General features: G+C 50.2%; 1 pseudogene; it reads right to left on the reverse strand.

Moving 5' to 3' along the window:
• Positions 1-2,467: 2,467 nt before the first annotated feature.
• On the reverse strand, positions 2,468-3,718 carry LOC114706251 (annotated as a pseudogene).
• Positions 3,719-7,385: the final 3,667 nt, after the last annotated feature.

The following is a 7,385-nucleotide window of genomic DNA, read 5'->3' on the forward strand; positions in this document are numbered from 1 at the left end:
TAGGTTTGCTTCCCTGGCTTTTCCTTTGGCACGGGGTGGGGCTGGGGTGGGGTGAGGGCGGCGGTGGGGGCAGAGGGTGAGGTGGGCCTAGTTGGAGGAACACAGCGGGTGGGAGTGGTGCTGGGGTGCGGGTGACCTACAGGCTGGTTTCCCTACTTTTTCCTTTGGGCATGAGGTGGGAGTGAGTGGAAGGTAGGGGAAGAAGGTCAGGGTGGCCTAGTGCGGCAACACAGTGGTGTTGGGGGTGCAGGTGTGGAAGGCAGGCAGGGGTGGTGGAGGAACAGACGGGGGGAGCCTGGATGGGGGTACCCACGATGCACCTCTTGGCCCTGAACACGCATGCAGGGCCAGCCTGGCCAGCTGCATCAGAAAGATGGCCTTCTCATAGGAGACCACAGAGCAGAGACGACCCACGTGCAAAGGCGGCCTTCTGGCTGGGGATGCAGACGTGAACAGAACAGAACAGTGGCATGTGAGGACTAGGGTCATGGAGGATCACGATGCTAGTTTTTGTTATGACTGATCCTAGGATGGTCCGAAAGATCTGCCAGGAGGCTGCCTTAGCAATGGCTGTAAATGATGTGAAAGCTAGCAATGGCTCCCGCCGGGCCAGGGCCAGTTTTAGCCTGCACAGGCTGGTCTCGGGTTTGTGGAGGCCACAAGGGTCCCCGTGCTAGGCCCCGCACCACACACAGTCATTTGCATACTTGGCGGACACTGGGCCCCGTCCTCCCCTCAATCAGCGTCACCCAGGCCCCGCCTCCACAGGCTGTTATTTACATACGGGTCCTATGGCCAGATACCATCCGACCTCCCTGACTAGGTTACTGCAGTGGCCCTGCCCACCTCATCAGCTCTCTTTGCATATCACCGTGGCAACGGGTGAGCACTGGGGCGCCTGTTGCAGCCACAGAGGAGAGGGAAGTGACGCAAGCCCTATCCCAGTCTGGGTGGTGGCTGTGCCCGCCCACGCGCCCCAACCGGAAGTTAGGAGGCGGCTCTGATCCGTGGTCCAACTCTGATCTTTAGCATTTCTTGAACCGCTTCTGGCAGTTGTCGGACAATCTCAAGAAGAGCTTCCAATAGGATGCTGTGGCCCTGCCCAGAGTCTGTCAGTCCCAAACATGGTGGGAGAAAGACCACCTGCACAAATATTCTTGGCCAAGTTAATTAAAACAAACCTTTTATTTCTGTAGACAGGCTGCCTCCCCGCAAGGTGGGTTGCGTGAGGTCAGCATTGGATGTGAAGAAGAAAGACAATGCTTTTGTAGCTCAGGGGGAAGGGGTTTTAAATTGTGGATTTGGCGGATAAAATAGGTGGAGTTACAGAATATAAGCCTAACAACTTAGTCCTAACGACTCACGGAAACAAAGACATGGCTGCCAGGTCTCTCAAGAAGTCCAAGGCATCTAAGACAGGTCACAGCAGTCGCTGAGCCCACCATTCTGTTGGCCGCCAGCAGCCAGCCGCGCCTCCTAACTTCCGGTTGGGGCGCGTGGGCGGGCACAGCCACCACCCAGACTGGGATAGGGCTTGCGTCACTTCCCTCTCCTCTGTGGCTGCAACAGGCGCCCCAGTGCTCACCCGTTGCCACGGTGATATGCAAAGAGAGCTGATGAGGTGGGCAGGGCCACTGCAGTAACCTAGTCAGGGAGGTCGGATGGTATCTGGCCATAGGACCCGTATGTAAATAACAGCCTGTGGAGGCGGGGCCTGGGTGACGCTGATTGAGGGGAGGACGGGGCCCAGTGTCCGCCAAGTATGCAAATGACTGTGTGTGGTGCGGGGCCTAGCACGGGGACCCTTGTGGCCTCCACAAACCCGAGACCAGCCTGTGCAGGCTAAAACTGGCCCTGGCCCGGCGGGAGCCATTGCTAGCTTTCACATCATTTACAGCCATTGCTAAGGCAGCCTCCTGGCAGATCTTTCGGACCATCCTAGGATCAGTCATAACAAAAACTAGCATCGTGATCCTCCATGACCCTATGCCCACATGCCACTGTTCTGTTCTGTTCACGTCTGCGTCCCCAGCCAGAAGGCCGCCTTTGCACGTGGGTCGTCTCTGCTCTGTGGTCTCCTATGAGAAGGCCATCTTTCTGATGCAGCTGGCCAGGCTGGCCCTGCATGCGTGTTCAGGGCCAAGAGGTGCATCGTGGGTACCCCCATCCAGGCTCCCCCCGTCTGTTCCTCCACCACCCCTGCCTGCCTTCCACACCTGCACCCCCAACACCACTGTGTTGCCGCACTAGGCCACCCTGACCTTCTTCCCCTACCTTCCACTCACTCCCACCTCATGCCCAAAGGAAAAAGTAGGGAAACCAGCCTGTAGGTCACCCGCACCCCAGCACCACTCCCACCCGCTGTGTTCCTCCAACTAGGCCCACCTCACCCTCTGCCCCCACCGCCGCCCTCACCCCCACCCCAGCCCCACCCCGTGCCAAAGGAAAAGCCAGGGAAGCAAACCTATGGGCTTCTCGAACCAAAGCTTTAATAAGAGCACAACAGGGAGAAGGAAGGGACGAGGCTGACCAGCCTCGCCGGGCTGTCTGTGGGAAAGTTTGGGCGGGATGAACCGGGATGAACCGATGCTCGGTGGATGGACTGGGGCGGGTGGGCAGGTCAGCAACCCGGAGCCAGCCAGCAGCAGCAACAGCAGCAGGTAGTAGCTAGCGTCGACGTCGACGCCCACGAGGAGGGCCACCAGCCGGGGCCACCTGGGAGATGGTGGCGAACTGGAACAGTTGGCTGAGCTGCGTGTTATTGTAGACAGTCACGTCCAGCAGCTCCGGGTGATGAGCCTCTGTGCGCCTCGGCGTTGGGCCTCATTGCCTGCCAGCTCCAGCAGCCTGCGGGTCAGGAACTCCAGGATGGCGGTCAGCAAGATGGGCACCGTTTCGCTCAGCCGCCGGGCATGGCCGCTCTCCCGAAGATGGTGTTCCACCAGGCTCACAGAGAAGGTCAGCTCGGCTCTGGAGGTGCGGGAGCGGCGAGACGACGACGACGACGACCCTCGACGGCTGCCCTGTCTGGTCCTGGGCATGTTGGCCTCGGAGCGCGACCTCACCTCACAGGCTGGTTCCGCTCCACCTGGCTGCTCTCTGCTGGCCGGCTGGGCTCTGGGCCTCCAGGCTGATCCCAAGGGCCCCCTCTGCGTCTGGCTGCGTATCCTAGCGACCCCTCACGGTCGAAGTTCACTCTTCTGTGCTCCCACTCCAGCTCCCACTGATGACGTGTGGTGTGTGATGGCTCCCAGCCAGACCTCGCTAGGGTTGCTGTGGTCACCTCAACACTTTGGCCAGGTGTCTTCGGTTGCTCTCCATCTCATTTTTTGAGACGGGGTCTCTCACTGAACATGGAGCCCGGTATTTCAGATAAACTGGGTGGCCAACAGGCCTCACCTGTCCCTGCACACCTCTGCCACTGCTGGGGTTACAGGTGAAGTTGCCGTGCTCAGCTTTTACCTGGGTGTTGGGGATTCGAACTCAGGTCCCTGTGCTTGCACAGCCACCACTTTACTCACTGAGCCATATCCTCCGCCCAGGCAGTGGGAATTTAAAATTTTCTCCTTGATTTCTTCAATGACTCATTGTTCCCCCAGCGGTGTATTGCTCAGTCTCCAAGGGTTGCTGACCAGAGATCTGATGCTATTCTTTAGTGTGGTGTTTGCTTTTGTTGCTGAGTTGGGATTTTTTTTTTTTTCCCCCTTACAGGTTTGCTTGAGTCAGAATCTCACCATGTACCCCTGGATGGCTTGGAACTTCCTGTGTAGACCAGGCCAAACCTCCAACGTACAGCAATCTTTCCCACCCTCCGCCCTGAGTGCTGGGATTGCTGGCATGCACCACGACTCCCAGCCCTTACAGCTTTTAATGTTTTTTGTTGTTGTTGTTTGTTTGTTTGTTTGTTTTTGCTTTGTATTTTTGACATCTTGTATATGACATGTTGTGGAGAGGTTTGTCTCTGATCATGAGTATTTGGAGTTCTAAATGCCTCCTGCACTTGGATGTCCATTTATTTCTTTAAGTTTGGGGAAATTTCCATCATAATTCCACTGAATAAATTGTCTTTGCCTTTAGATTTTTATCTCAGCTCCTTCTACCATGTAGATTCTTAGATTGGGTCCCTTGAACATATGCTAGAATTCTTGAAAGACTTGGTCATGCTCATTATTGTTGTTTTTTTCTTTATTTATGCCTGAATATATTATTGTCTCAACCAGCCTTCCATCCCTGAAATTCATTCTTCTGGTTGGTCTTGTCTGTTGATGGTGCATTACACTGTGTTTTTCATTTGATTGATTCATTTCACACACTTCTGTTCTTTTTTTCTATTTTCCCTCAGCGTCTCAATTTCCTTGTTGATTTTTTTCCCTCCGTGCTGCAAGCCACAGGAAAAATGTAATGGAATTCAGCTACTATCACAAAAGCTACTACTTGGAAAAGTCAAGGACTTTTCTGAAAGTCACGCCATGGCTTAAGAAGTCTTGGTGATATTTTAGCTTTTGTATATATATTAGCTGGTTCCTAAAATGATTTTCTTGTGTGCTTCCAAGAACTCCTAACAGTGTATTTATCTAAAATACCTATCAAGCATCCAAGGCCAAACGATCTCCTGAACTAAGGTAATACCCTTACAGAAACAAGGCCTGTCTTTATTTCTTGTGCAATTCAAGCTGAAAACCTCCTTTCTTATACAGTTTTACTAACACTATAGACTCCTAACTTCTTACCTAACCACTTCTAGGAATGTAGATTGAGCACATAAATTCCCTTTTTGATATACTAACCAATCATTAGTTCTCAGTTGACCTCCTCCTTTACCACTTCCCCTTTGGGTTATAAAAGAAAGCCTGGTGGTCACTGCCTGAGGAAAACTCTTATCTGCCTTTATGACCCTGTAAGAATTCAAGCCTGGTGACCTTGCTCTGCCAGAGGGTTGCTATTGCTTGGGTTTATAACTGGATTCCTGAGAGACTTGGGGAGAACGGAGAGAATAAGAAGACTGAGAGGAGGAGAGAGAGGGGAAAAAAAGAGAACGGAAGAACTAGATGGGTAAGAACTGGAGAGGAATGTACTGAGATGGGGAAGAACTGGATTGAAGGGCTAGAAGAGAGTACTAGAGGAACAAGATGGAAGATGAGGAAGAGTCAGATGGGAAAGAACAAGATGAGAGAGAAGGAGATGAGAGAAGAGCTAAGATGGGAAGGAACTAGATGAGTGAGAACCTAGATTGGGCAGAACTAAGATGAGAGAAAAGATGAGAGAATTAAGATAGAACTTAGAGGGAACAGCAGATAAATGTAGAGAGAAATCAGGCATGAAAGGAGCTAGACATGAGAGCAGAATAGAAGCTTGTAGAGAGAGAACTGACACAGAATAATAAAATATATGGACTAGGAGTTTTGTGTATGTAGATTAATTTCTTTTTCTTTCTTTCTTTCTTTCTTTCTTTCTTTTTTTTTTTTTTTTTTTTTTTTTTTTTTTTTTGGTTTTTTGAAACAGGGTTTCTCTGTGTAGCTTTGCGCCTTTCCTGGATCTCGCTCTGTAGACCAGGCTGGCCTCGAACTCACAGAGATCCTCCTGCCTCTGCCTCCCGAGTGCTGGGATTAAAGGCGTGTGCCACCACCGCCCGGCTTAGATTCATTTCTTATCCTCAAAGATTAATTATCAGCTGGTTGTAGATTCTTCCCGAACCCTGCAAGGGACTATCGAGGGGCTGGAGCCCCATAGTCCCCAATACCTCCACATCTTTGAATTTGTACTCCAAATTGCTGAATTTCATCCACTTAGCTAACTATTGCTTGTCTCTGTTTTGGTTTGTCTCTGAATTGGTTTCCTTACTTTATTCACCTGTTGTTTTGTGCCTGCTATGTGGTTTTTGAGCCCTTTTAAAAATTGGGAATCTGAGTTAGTTTTCTGGCATTTCAGCTATCTCAGTATATCGTTCCCTATATTGAGGGTAGTGACTTTGTGGAGGGGTCCCACTGGCTTATTTTCTTCCTCTGCCCTCACTGTCTTGTGTGTTTCTGACTGTACTTGCACATCTGTTGGGAAGGATGTGTCCCTCTGTTTTTTGTTGTGCCCAGATCGTAACCCCCAGAGAGACCACCAAGGACGAGCATACCAGAATGCAAAAGTGAGGTTTATCTGTTACAAGTCATGACAGGGAACTCATCTCAAGTGAGGCAGAGAAGAGTTACTCTTTCTTGGGGAAGTTAGTTTTTATAGGCAAAACCCATAAAATTTCTTAGAGGGGAAGGGGTTAGTACGGGTCCATCCTTGATTGGTCTAGTTTTCCAGGGCCTGGACTTTATCTTATTCTAGCTTATCTGTTTGCCCTGTCAGGAGTTTTACAACTCCTCTCCAGGGTCTGGTCATGTTATCTCTGGAGAGGGGCATCTCGTGGTTAATTGGTTACCATCAGACATCCTGACTCTGTTCGTTTGTTCCTGGGGCTGGCATCATCATTTCTGGGGACTTGAAACTGGCCTGGGTCTATCTATATTGAGATATCTTTGTCTAAGGCCCCCTTTTTGAGACAATAGAGTGAGGGTCTTGTTGTGCCTAGATCACATCCCCAAAGCCGCCACTGGAGACTTTAGGTACAGAATGCAAAAGTTAGGTGTTTTCTAAGTTTATAAGCCTCCAGGGAGGCTCTTCCAAATCTCTCACTCACAGCAGGGAGGTTGGAAGGAGCGCTCCCCTTTCTTTGTGAGGCTAGTTCTTAAAGGCACAGACCATAGAATTTATTTTAACCCGCCTCCCTTTTTAGTCTTTTGGTCGAATATCCTGACTGTGTTTTCCAAAGTCCCTGTAGCAGATACAGCCACCTGGGGAAAAGGGGTCTAAGTTCTTATCTACACTTACGAATCCTGGTTTAAGCTTCTCTTTGTCTGTAGGGGATAGAGTGGGGGGTTTTACTGAGGTATCACAGTTTTTAATTCCCTCCTCCCCCCACTCTTTCTGTTTGTTTTATTTTATGTGAGTGTGTGGTGAGCTGTATTCTCTTGAGTTTGTGTTCCCCACTACTATTAAGTGGGGAGGCTGACAGCAATAAGAGATACAATGATTTGACATTAGTCCAGGTTTTGCTGCCAAGAGGGCCAGCCTCCAGCAGTGCAGGACTCAGAGGGAATCCAAGGCATCTGTGAGTACTAAGATCTTTCTATCTGAGGGGTTTAGGGACAAGGACACTCACATACTCTCTTGACTCTTTCCTTCAGACAGACCTTTTCTTTATTCTTCTTTATATTCTCTATTCTTTACTTTCCTGGTGATTTCTTTCTCTCATTCTTGTTGTTTTCCTTCTAACTCTATCTTTATTCTTGATGTTTTCCTTCTAATTCCTTTTAACTCCCATTCTTGATGTTTTCCTTCTAACTCAT

Source organism: Peromyscus leucopus, chromosome X (assembly GCF_004664715.2).
Source record: "Peromyscus leucopus breed LL Stock chromosome X, UCI_PerLeu_2.1, whole genome shotgun sequence".
NCBI lineage: Eukaryota > Metazoa > Chordata > Mammalia > Rodentia > Cricetidae > Peromyscus > Peromyscus leucopus.